Source organism: Rhinolophus ferrumequinum, chromosome 23 (genome assembly GCF_004115265.2).
Source record: "Rhinolophus ferrumequinum isolate MPI-CBG mRhiFer1 chromosome 23, mRhiFer1_v1.p, whole genome shotgun sequence".
Classification (NCBI taxonomy): domain Eukaryota; kingdom Metazoa; phylum Chordata; class Mammalia; order Chiroptera; family Rhinolophidae; genus Rhinolophus; species Rhinolophus ferrumequinum.
In genome coordinates this window covers 19276474-19289262 of record NC_046306.1, presented here as the reverse complement: position 1 = coordinate 19289262, position 12789 = coordinate 19276474, and the positions used below count along the sequence as shown (strand labels likewise).

At 51.0% G+C, this 12789-nt stretch overlaps 1 protein-coding gene across 8 annotated transcripts in view; it reads left to right on the top strand.

Annotated features, from left to right (window-relative positions):
* The window catches only part of DLGAP4 (DLG associated protein 4), a 191116-nt gene that overhangs the window by 84792 nt on the left and 93535 nt on the right, over positions 1 to 12789 (top strand). The gene's annotated exons all lie outside the window — the stretch shown is intronic.

The following is a 12789-nucleotide window of genomic DNA, read 5'->3' as shown; positions in this document are numbered from 1 at the left end:
TTTCTGTGCAGTCTTAATCTACCCAGGAAGATAACGATCATGTATACCAAGGGAAAATATGCTTTGCCTGGTCAGATTTTTACCAAGAGTCGGTGGCCATATTAGAAAAATCACACCCCCTCCAGCTGGTGGTATTGGTGGTATTTGAGTAGCTGATTCAACAGCACGTTTTTGTCTGCATTCGTCACTGTCACTGATTCTCTGTGTAGGTGCCAGCATCGGATTCCTTTATTATGCCTTCTAGTGGAGTTGGGTCCCAGCACTTAGGCTTTACAACACACGATATTATAAATTGCTTTCCTTTCACTGCTCCTTTATGTTTCAGTTAGGGCATTGTATTTTTTTAAATTATGTGTGGATGTAGGTAATAGTATCTGAATTTCATTTCAGGATAATAAAAGGGGACATTACCAAATATTTGCTATATAAACAGGATTTGGGGTTGGATGGGTTTGGATGGGCTTGAGAACTATCGCTGTACCCCAGTCCCTTCCTTTCAGGTGGGGAAACTGAGGTCCAGGGAGGGAAGAGGTTTGCCTCCGTTCCTATGGGAGGCAGAACTTGAAGCTTATATTTTAGGTACCTTTGTCTCCCTTTGTAGCTGGGGGAGTGAGGGGGGCGGAGAACATGGAGGCAGGAGACCAGTGAAGTACCTGGGGCAGTAGAATGGGGGCTGGAGGGGGGGTTGGCTGTGGCATTGGGGGTGAAGAACACAGTGCAGCATTGAGAGATGATTTGGAGGCCAGGCAGGCGTGTGTCACAGGGCACTAGTTGGGGGTGGGGTGGCAATGTGCCTTTAGTTCTTCCTTGAGGAATTCCTCCCTTTGCCAGAGGAGCTGGCCATCTCTGGCTGGGAACCTCAGAGGAAATCAGGCCACCCCACAGAGAGAAGAGACAGGTCCCTTCCTGCCACTTGCCCCCAGAGCAACCAGAGATCCAAACTAGGCCCAGCTAATAGGGTAGTTTGAGGCCGTACCAGCTCCCGCTTAATCCTGGGTGGCAGAGGCTTCCGCTCCCTGGGAAAATGATGTGTCTGTTCCGAGAAACCAAATATCCTACAATGAATCCAATTAGATTTCATAGGCGCATGAAAATGCAATCCATCTCAAATGTCCTCTGCAAACCTCCAGCCACAGATAAATATTTTATTCCATTCCAAGCAGTTCCAGGCAGAATATCAAGCAGCATCCAGCCGTTCCCTGGCGGGTCCAGACAGTCTTGGCTGAGGAGGGGTTCTGAGTGGAAACACCGACTCCTAAATTTTTGTTGTTTTAGGCCTCCCGTGACCTCGGGCAGGTATCTCTTCCTTTCTGGGAATTGCATGGCTGCACTTGCAAATGGGTTTACAACAACCCTCCTGTCCTGCTTCTCTCCTCCCCCCCGTGGTGCTGGGCACACCGGAAGCTCATGTTCATTCATCTGACAAGCTGCTGCAGCCAGCATAGTGGTTGGTGTACATGGCAGGCCAGTTCCCACCCTTGCAGAGGGAGGGATAGAAATAAATGTGTAAACAAAAACCATTTTTGACAGAGATGAGGTTTGCAAAGGACGCAGTCAGGTGGCTGTATTGGAAAAAAAATAGGGAGCACCTACTATAGACTTGAAGGGTCAGGGAAGGCCTCCCGGGGGCTTGTGCCAGGATCTGAATTGGGGGAAGTGTTCCAGATAGAGAGCTCAGCAGGGGCACAGGCTCTGTGGTGGGAAAGTGCTAGGTGAATTGGAGGGTCAGGAACACCACTGTGGCTGGAGTGGAGTGACTGAGGGGGAGAGAGGTGTAAGAAGAAGCTAGAAACAGCAGCAGGGCCCAAGGAGGAGACTGGGTTCATGCTGCATCTCTGCTCAGCAGATGAATTGTGAAACTGTTCACAACTGCAAATGAGCAGGGCCAGGAAGACATGCGTCACCCCTGTGGGAGGGGCACCGAGTCAGTGCATTTGGGTCCAGGTTCCCTGCGGGAGCCCTGCTGATGAAAACAGGCTGGCAGAAAAGAACTGCCCCTTACCTAGGATATCTCTCGACATGGGCAGAGTTATTTGGGGTTCAAATCTCAGCTCCACCTCTTACCAGCTGGACAAGTCACTTTACCTCTCCGGGCTCACTTTTCTCCTCTGTAAAATGAGGCATAGTCTTATACTGCAGGACTGTGAAATGGGCTAATGTGTGTCAAGTGTCTGGTGCATCATACGTGCTGAATGAATGAAATAGTTGCTGTTATTATGCTGTCATCTCCATTACATGAACTCATTCACTTCTCTCAGTGACCCTCTCTTATGACCTACATTTTACAGTGGCTCAGATAGGGGAAGCAACTTATTCAAGGTCACACAGATGGAGGAACTGGGATTCAGACCTGGGTCTGCCAGATTCTGTAGCTGGTATTGCTTCCTTTTGGCCATTCAGGTCTGTGACCATCTGGACTGTGGCTTGAAGAGAGAGCAGAGAGTGGGTGGGAAGCTGGAGTCTCATCCCCTGAGAAAGGAAGGCAGAAAGAGGGGTGGTTGTGCAGCTGGCAAGGGAAGAGGCCAAAGGAGATGCAATCCCTGCGTGGCCAGCCCAGGACAGAGGGAGCTAGGATCTTCTGTAATCTCAGCAGGCAAAATGGGGACCAAGGAGGAAACCCCAGAGAGATAGAATTTCTAAGCTGCCCAGTGGTAGAGAAGATGGCTTTGTGAGGTAGTGAGGTGATCATCCCTGGAAGTATGCAAGCCAAAATTAACATGTTTCCAGAGGAGATGTGTATTGGTTATCTATTGCTACATAATGAAGTGCCCCCAAATGAACAGCCTAAAACAGCAATAAATATTTATTACCACATGGTTTCTGTGGGTCAGGAATTTGGGAGCAGCTGAGCTGGGTGGTTCTGGATCAGGGGTCTCTTAATGAGGTTGCAGTCATCTAAACACGTGACTGGGGCGGGAGAATTTGCTTCCAAGCTAAGCTCACTTACAGGGCTGTTGGTAGGAGGCCTCACGTCCTTGTCACGTGGACCGTGCCATAGGGTGAGTGCCTTTACAGCATGGTGGCTGGCTCCCCCCAGAGCAAGAGATCCAAGAGGGCAAGATGGAAACTGCAGTGTTTTTTATAACCTTGTTCTGAAAGTCACATACTGTCATTTCCACGATTTCCTACTGACAGGGCAACCCTGGTCAGTGTGGGAGGGGACTGACTATCCAAGGGTATCAGTACGGGAAGATGAGTCTCACTGGGGGCCATCTTGGAGGCCGGCTCTCCCAGATTGGATATGAATCCTTAACAGTAGGCGACCATACCCTCCAGCATCAGGTGTCCCCTGCAGGCCTCATTCTCCATCTGTACAGCGGGCAGTGGACTTGGTGATTTGTAAGAGTTCCTGCAGATCTGTGGTAGGGTGAACACAGGGTCAGTACGTCAGCTCAGCTGCAGAGCCCCAAGTGATAGAACTGAGGAGCAGGGCATGCCAGAGGGGACATTGGAGGCCCATGGTCACCCCAAGGCCCCCAAGGGGCACCGAGGTAGGCTGCAGGATATTCCCCCCCGAGGGTGCCATGTCCAAGCACCAGGCCACCTCTGATGTGGCAAAGAGGCCCCACGGGCAGGTGGTCTGCAACCTTCGTATCCCCTCGCTCCAGAAAAACCCATACAGATTGGATCCTCTTTCATCCATTTCCCCTTCCAGAGAGCTTTTTCTGAAGGCTTCTCTAGAGAGACAGTGTGTGAGGGGGCGGAGTGGAGTGAGGGGAACAGAGGGGATTGGGCTGTTGAAATGAGTTACTATCTGTGCTTGAAGTGCTTGGAACAGAGTCTGACATATAATGAAGCTGTGTAAGTGTTAGTTGTTTTAAGTACTGTGTACGCGTGCGAGGGAGGCATGGGCCATTTCTGGAAGACCACACGAGCAATTCCATCGATGGCTTCTGTGTGTGATGTTGGTCTCCCCCACAAGACAACTCTGCTGGTTAGCACTAGGCTATCTCATAGGAGGTGTTTACAAATATTCTTTGGATGAATGAATGAATGAGGTACAAAAATGAGTAAGCTGCCATCCCAGCTTGTGGGGAGTCCCCAGTCAATAGGGACCCGGATAACTCATTCCAGCGCAGTGTGCAAGATGCTCTAGCAGCCTCTGAAAGGTGCAGGAGTGCCTGGAGGGAAGACAGGTGTCTGGGCTGCACGCAAAAGGGGCAGTTGGTAAGCAGGTCAGGATGCACCTCTAGAGAAGGTGGTGCATGAGTCAGGCCTTGCTCCAGCCCAGGGGAGGAGAAAGGCGTGCAAGGCAGAGGGAACAGAACACACAGTGGCCTGGAGGGAGTGTGTCCTGGGAAGAGTGGACGGCGCCGGGTGGAGATGCTGCCGTGAGTGCCCCTCTGGCATGCCCTGCTCCTGTTATAAATCGGGCAGGGGCAGGATTGCCAAGGGCCTTGAATGCCGAGAGGAACAGAGCAGCCAGGGAGGGGTCTTTAGTAAAAGAAGACATGAGTGGAGTCAGGAGACGTGTAGAATGGTTAAGAGCAGGCACTCTGGAGAGTGTCGGCCTGCGTTCAGATCCCAGGTAGCTCTCCTACCAGCAGCCTCTGTGACCTTGGGCAAATTACCCCTCATCTGTTAAATGGGGGTGCTCATAGTAGATAACTACCCTGTGGGGCTGTTCAAATGAGTTAATATTCGCGCTGAAAGTGCTTGGAACAGAATCTGATCCATAGTGAGGCTGTATAAATGTTAGTTATTCTAAAGTACTGTACATATATGCGAGGGAGGCATGGGCCATTTCTGAAAGACCACCCAAGAAATTCCAGGGCGGGGGCCTAGGTGGGAAGGAGATCTGCTATGTTTTTGAACACATCCTGGACATGTGTTTTACTAATGATGGTGGATGGGACAGGGAGGCTGCAGGGGGCTGGGGACTGGTGGGACCAGAGCTGATGAGGTCGTGCAGAGGTCGTGGGAAGGATATGATTAGGGTGTTGGATGCCGCCACCTTAGAACAGCCTACTGACCTATTAAATGTGGGAGAGAGAAGATGGAATGAGGGCACCCCAAAGTTGGCACACCCATATTGGGACATCCAAGCCCCAAAGGACACTAAGTCAGGGCCTCCATGGAAGGGGATCAAGAAAGTGTGTCATGGAGAGGAGGGTCCAAGATAAGAACAGCCCATGGGGCCCAGGGATGCTTCCTCAAAGGTTCTGAGACAATGATCAGGGTAAATTATTGGTGTCCACAGGGAGGCTGGGGACATGGGCCCTGACCATGGAGGTCGCTGTGGGGAGCTGGGACCTTGTTCCACCCATTCAGGCCCTCACCTTGGCGAGGGGTTGGGTGGAGGTGAAATGTTCACCCTTGAAGTCACGTCGGATGAGTCACCTCCACACCAAGGCGCAGACACCCTGCTTGGCTTGGTCAGGGCTGGGAAGGGCTGACCTGCAGGGGGCAGTGTAGCTCATAGCAGGATGTTTGATACCACGGATGGTTCTTGACCTTGAACACAGTTTTGTGATTACTGAGTACTGTGCCTGACGCCCTCCCCTTCCCATGGCTGAGAGAGGAGGGGACAGGGCTGAGTCCCCTTCACCTAGGGCAGTCGGCTGGCAGTCCCTAGAATCCCAGACTGTGTGAAATGGAAGAGACCTTGAGACTTCCTTTTCCAACCAGTCCACATTGTGCAAATGGGGAAACTGAGACCCAAAAGCCAGCAGGGGCCAGCCTGAGCTCCCACTGTGGGCTAGGGGCCCAGCCAGGACCAGTTAGCAGGCTCTGTGCTCCAGCTTGCCAGAGTGGGGTACGGGGGATAGTGGAAAGCCTACAACAGTTCGACAGACCAGGGTTCGAATCCCAGCTCTGCTACTTACCGGACAAGTCCTCTCACCTCTGAGCCTCAGTTTCCTCATCTTTCTATCAAAATTAATGATACCTCAGTCTTAGAGCTGTGGGGAGGTCCAATGATACCATGTCCTAAAGGGCCTGGTGCACAGGAGTCCCTCGGGAAGTGGTGTTGCAGGTAAAATGAGGTCCTAAGTGGTTGTCACTTCTTCCCACTTTGTTTCATTCAGCCATTAATTCACCAGACTTTTATGAAGCACCTGCTATATACCAGGCTCTAGGAGGTATATCAGACTCAGTATCTTTGCCCTCAAGGAGCTCACAGAGCACGGAAGAGAGGAATCCAGATTGACCAGAGGGGTGACTCCTGAGGGTCAGAGAAATACTCCCGGAGGAGATGGCGTTCGGGCTGGGCCCCTGGGAGGAGCAGGAGTTCCCTGGCAGTCAAGGAGAGGAGGACATTCCAGGCAGAGGGAACAGCACGTGCGAAGTCATGGACTTCAGAAACTGCTATGTTCCCGGAGCCCTGAAGGGCCGTCTGTGTGTGTGGCTTCCAGGTGGGAGGCTGCTGAGTAGGGGCGGCAGGGATCTGAGCACGGATCGATCGATCGTGGATAGCATAGGAATCAGTCCAGAGGGCGCGGGTTTTCCTGGAGGCCCAGAGATAAGGATTGCAGGGGGATCCTTTGGGGGGTGATCCTCGGAAAGCCTGGTACGGATGTGAGGAAGGGAAGAAAAGGGAGTTGGTCAGACATTTATATAAGCTATGCAGTGATTCATTCCCCCCTGATTAGTCTAGTACCCACCTGGCATTATATACAGTTGTTGCAACATTATTGACTATATTACTTGACATCCCCGTCACCATTTTGTAACTAACCACTATGCTGTACATCAGAAACTAATATAAATTAATATTGAATGTCAACTGTAACTGAAAAAAATAAATAAATATATTTTTAAAAAGAGAGAGAGTTGGTAAAGGGTTGTTATCCAGGCAGGAACCCTCATGGATGATTGGACATCCCAAGAGATAGAGTAGAACACACAACTCAGAGTTACTGGCACTCCCGGGGTGAGGAAGCAGGGATTTTATCCACCGATTCTCCATCCATCATGGGATGAAGGCTACTTCTTGAGGCATCAGCTCCCTGATATTTCCTGCTTGCTCTGTGCATGGGCTGAACTTGCTCCTATAAACAGAGTCACAGGTGTTTACAGGAGGCAGCCGTTGGCAGGTAGAGGTGAGTGCCCAGGGGACATGGGCAGGGCTCCGTCGGCATTTGCTACAGATTTCATCTTTCTGTTGTCTTTTGGGAAAGAGGGATCAGAGCTGGGGACCCCAGCCCCGGTGTGCTGCCTGCATAGCCCAGGCTCACCTTTCTGTGGGCATCCTGGGCTGAGACTCTGTCCACTTACCCCAGGTCGGGTCATGCCTGCCCAGAAGCCTTTGATAACTCCCAGGAGCCTGCGTTTATTATATTTTAATAACGTTTTGGAATAGAAAATATATTTGCATGAATCAAAATTTTAAAGGACGTGGTATCCTGGATGGGATCCTGAAACAGAAAAAAGGACATTAATGGAATTGGTGCTCTCCAAATACAGTCTGGAGTTTAGGCCACAGTAATGTATGAATGTTAAGTTCTTAGTTTTGACACATGTCCCGTGGTTATGTAAAATGTTAACAACATTAGAGGAAACTGGGTGAAGGTTATACGGGAACTCTATACTGTCTTTGCAACCTGGAAAAATCTAAAGTTATTCCAAAATAAAAGGCTTTTTTTTTTTAATTCTAAAAAATACGGTAAAAGTCCCCCTCCTACCCTTTCTTCCATCCACCCTGTTCCTAGTTTTTCAGAGAGCCTTCCACAGATAGCAAATATGAGTAATATGCTTTTGCCCCCCACCACCCTTTTTAGACGATTGGTACCATCCTGTAGCACACGCCAGGGGTGCCCTGCCCTCTAGTATCACCTCACTGTCTGGTTCATGCCCACTGCTTCCTTCTGGAAACACCTGCAGCTCTCTAGCTGAGGACTTAGTCTCAGCCTGCATGAGCAGATGGAAGTGCTGGGGAGTTAGTGCCCGCCCCCCAGGGCAGCCGTCAGCCAGTGTGGGGCCGAACCCCCGGCAGGACTGAGCTCAGTTGCCCACAGCTCATGAGTGTGTCTTCTATTGCCTTTCCTTGTTTCCTCACTATGCTTCCTGGAATCACCCCCAAATAGACTCAAATCTTTGGCTAGGGGTCTGCTTCTGAGAGAACCCAAACTAAGGCAGATCCCATAATCCTGTTGTGCCCCCTGTTATTTTCACCTAACAGTGTATGTTGTAGAGCTTTTCATGGCAGGACTTAGAGCCACCTTATTCTTTTTTCACAGCTGCATAGCACTCCATAGCGTGCTGGATCACAGTTTGCTTATCCAGTTTCTTAATGGACATTTGGGTTGTCTAAGCAATGCTAGTACAAACAATGTTCCTAGAACTCTGGGCACCCCCTTGCTAATGTGTGTAAGGCAAGGCTGCTGGAGAATTCCCAGAAGCGGAACTGCTGGTCCCAGCAGTCTTTGGGGCCCTGCTCTCTTTTGGTGGTGGATAACCCACAGTTTAAATTTAGTGTCCTTAGAGGGGCCCCAAGGACCTCCATGATTCTTCTCCCCCACCCCGTCAAAGCCCACTCCCTCATAGGGACAACTTGTTTCCAATACTGCCTCCATCTCTTGCCTCTGACCATGATTTATCTATGCCTTTCCCTTTTATGAAATGCTCTTCCCTATACCTTTACCTGTTGAAATCTTACCTGTCCTCAGAGAGCTGGCTGAAATACCACTTCCTCCAGGGAGCCTTCCTGGTACCCCAGAGAGTATTAATCCCTCCTTTCACTGGGCTGCACAGCCTGGCTTTGACGCTTCCCGGAATTTATTTTTATGTGTTGTCTAATTGCCGTGTGTATTTCTGCCTCCTGCACTTGGCCACATGCTCTTTAAGGGCTGGAACCGTCTGAGTCACAGAGCAGTTCCCATTAATGTTGGAGGAATTGAATTAAATGTGCTGGCAATTGATGCATCTTGACCATTTTGTTCTGTCGTCTGCCAACAGACCCTTCCAGGATGGTCCCTCTGCGGAGGTCAGAATGAAGCAGGCTGAGGCAGGTGATCTCCGAGGCCTGTCTGCCCCACGGTCAGAGCTCTGAGACCAGAGAACGGGGCAGTGTGTCCCCTGAATGACCTTCCTGTAATAGTCCTCTCTCAGGAAGGTCGTGGGGAGCAGGCAGTTAGAGGTTGTGTCCCCTGACATAGCCCAAGCTCGGGACCCTCCTGAGGTGGTGGTCTGTGGGACATTGTTATGTGAAAGCTGAGAGTAGCTCAGGGAGTTGGCTAGAGGCATGGCGCCTCAGTTCTCCTTCTGTAAAATGGGACTAATGGCAGGATGCCCTTCACAGCACTGATGTGAGGATTCAGTGAGACATTCCACATAGTGTTTATGTGTAAATAGGAAGCACTTGATAAGTAAGCCTGGACTGGTCTTGAAGGGTTTGGGGGGGTTCTGTACTAACCGTCGCTCTCCTTTATTGAGCACCTACCAGAGACTTTACTAGGGGCTCTGTAAGTGAAAACTTACTTTTTAAAATCGTGGTAGAATACACATAAAATTTACCCTCTTAACCCTTAAAAGTATACAATTCAGTGGCATGAAGTGCATTTATGAGGTTGTGCAGCCATCACCTCTCTCTCCTTCTGGAACTTTCATCACTCCTAGCAGAACCCTTGTACCCATTAAACAATCACTCGTCTCTCCCCTCTCCTGCCAGCCCCTGGCAGCCACAGATCTGCTTTCTGTCTCTATTAAATTTGCCTATCCTGGACATTTCATCTAAACGGAATCATACAGTATGTGGGCTTTGGTGTCTGGCTTTCACCTAGTGAACTTTCCTTTTTTCTCTGGCTGCATAATATTCCACTGTCTAGTGAGTGAAGTGTCTTATCCATGCTTCCCAGGTGAAGAAACCTGGACTCGGAGAGGCCAGCTGACCTGCTCGAAGTCACAACGCTGGGAAGAGGTGGAGCTGGATTCAAACCCAAGTTGTACAGGTTCCAATACCTGTTCTCTTCCTCCCTTAGTGCTGCCTGGGTGACAAACACTCTTCCTTCCAACTAGTCCCGTGGGCCCTTCACAAGGGCCCCACACCGTTGGGATAATCATCTCCTTTTTGCACGTGGGGAAACTGAGGAGGCGAGGTGGCTTGCCTGAAGACACAGTGTGTCAGCCAGGCTGAGGGTCCCAACCCCCATGAGCACAAGTATTGCTTCAAAGTGGTACCCGGTGGGTTACTGAGGTCCCTCCAGTCCCTGCGGGAAGGGGAAAGGGAGATGAGCCCTGCCTCTGCCCCCTTCCCAGCCCTCTCGTCGTCCCAGTGGTGACCAGGGAGCTGTTCCGGGGACTGATGGGAGCCCGCTCTGCAGCTGCGGCCAGCTGTCCCCCTGCCGTCACCCCAGGGCAGTTTTTTTGGCTTTTGTTCATCAGCAAAAAAATGATTTCTGTTGACCTTCACCGAGCGTGCTGCCTGCTGACTGTCCAGTCTGGGCAGCGGGCTGCTGGGGCACAGCAAGTGCAGACTCAGGAGACCTGAGCCCCTTGCAGCTTCTGCCTGCCGTGTGACCTTGGGCGAGTCCCAGCCCCTGCCTGAACCCAGTCAGCAAAGCGTAGCAGGAGAGGGTTGGACAAGATACGACAGCTTCAGTGCTGAACAATATTCAATGATTCGTAGGCGTCAGAGAGGCTTGTATGGAAATTGAAGAGGGTGGAGACCCCATCACGATCCCCTCCAGTCCCATGTGAGCGTGATGAACAACAGCCACATGCAGTGATCACGTTCTAGGCCAGCTCTGTCCCGTAGAGCTGTCTGTGCTGCTGGAAATGGTCTGTATTGCACTGTGCATGTGGTAGCCACCAGCCAAATGTGGCCTTTGAGCGCTGGAAATGCAGCTAGTGCAACTGAGAAACTGAATTGTAATTTTCAATTAATTCTATTTAAGTTTAATTAAATGTCTAGAGCAGGTCCAGGCAGTTGGGTTCTGGGGACATGGAGAGGGGCAGGGACCACTCAGAAAGTGCCCACCGCCCAGCACACAACAAGCCCTTGTTGGTTTAAGACCTCCAGAGAGTACTGGCCTAGGAGTCCAGAGGCCTGGGTTCAAATCCCAGCTGTCAGCAACATGCTGTGTGATCCAGGCCAAACCTCATTCCCTCCTCTGAACTTCTAAGGGGCTAAACAGGGACTGCCTGCCTGTGGTTAGGTCCCGTTGGTGACTATAGCAACTGCAGACACAGAGTGTTCACTGTGTGCCAAGTGCTGGGCCAAATCATCTGTGTTAATGAGTTTCTATGTCCCACCAGCCCCTTGAGAACACTGGATTCAGAGAAGTTCAGTAACTGGCTCAAGGTCACACAGCACCAGGATTCAGACTTGGGGAGGCTGGTTCCAGAGCCCACATGCTCAGCCTCTATTCTGCACTGCCTGCAAGGGCAGGGCTGTAACATCTACTGTCCCTGGGGCCACTGCAGGGAGTGGCTGGAGCAGGACAGCCAAGGCGGGAGTGCCAAGTAGTGGCCCCGAGATGAGGCCTGGTGGTGGAGGGGTAGGGGACAGTCACTATAGTCACCCTCGGAGCCCCAAACTCAGGCTCATCCTAGATGAGGACTGAGGGAGACCTGGCTTAGAAATCTGGGGAAGAAGCTCAGATCAGACCTCATTTACTCCATCTCAGCCATAGACCCCTCTTTCTCTGCCCTGTGTCCCCATGTTCCTTCTAGCATGGGGTGAGCATCTAATTCATCATCTAAACGATGACACTTTTCAGAATGAAACAGGCACTAGCCATCAGGGACTCTAGGACAACAGGTAGAGCCCGGGCAAACCAAGATGTATGTCACCCTCTTCATGCAGGAACATTTACGAGAGCCAGCTCTGTGCAGGGTCCTTGCTCCTGGTACAGAGGGACACTCGGGGCTGTCTGTGATTCCTTAGGTTGGTATCTCCCATCACGGAGAACCACAGGAGGCCTTTCCCCCACCTGCAAGGTTAGGGAAGACTCCTTGGAGGAGGGACTGTCTCTTCTGAGCTTCAAGTGTATTAAGCAAGGAAAGAGGCTAGGAATAGTATTTTTCGGGAAGGTTCTGGGGAACAGAAACACCAGCCGAGCCCATCTGGGACCCAGACATGGAGCAGAAACAAGAAAGGGGACTGGGACAGCCCGACAACCAACTCCTTTTCCCCTTGTCGGGCAGCTCCAGCCCTCCCCAGTTCCTCTCCTCCTGAGGCTCTGTTTGTCTTTCTACCTCATTCATTTAACAACTGCTTATTGTGCACCTACTATGTGATCACTCTGTGCTTAGTATTGGGGACACAGTGGAAAATGAAACAGACGTGGTCCACCCCCCACTCTCAGAGCCTACAGAGTATGGAGAGACAGATATTGATCAAGTACACAAAGAACCAAGCAGGCGACTAGAGAACCTGATAAGTGCTTTAAAGGAAATAAAAAAGGGGGTCGAGAGGGAGCAGGGTGGGACGGAGGAAGCATCTTAGACACAGGGCTGAGGGAAGGCCTCTGAGAAGGTAATGTTTAAGGAGAGACTAGAATCCACAGAAACAGCTGGATGTGTGAAGCGTTGAAAGGAAGAACGTTCAGGCAGAGGGAACAGCATGCGAAAGGCCTTGTGGCAGGAAAGAGCTGGGGGAGGGAGGATGATGGAGAAACAACGAATCCAGAGGCTGGCATTTTGCCTGAGGTTAAGGGAAGACCTTGAAGGGATTTAAGGGAACTGGGTGAAGAGAATCTATTAGGCTTTTTTAAAGGATCCCTCCGTAGTCCCCGTGTTCTGAGGTCTGTTTTTTCCTCTTTTTCGTGTCTGTAACACAAAGATGGATGCTGAGCCTGGGTGAGGGCAGCGGGGAGGCAGGAGGGTTGTGACCTCTGAAGCCTTAGCTGA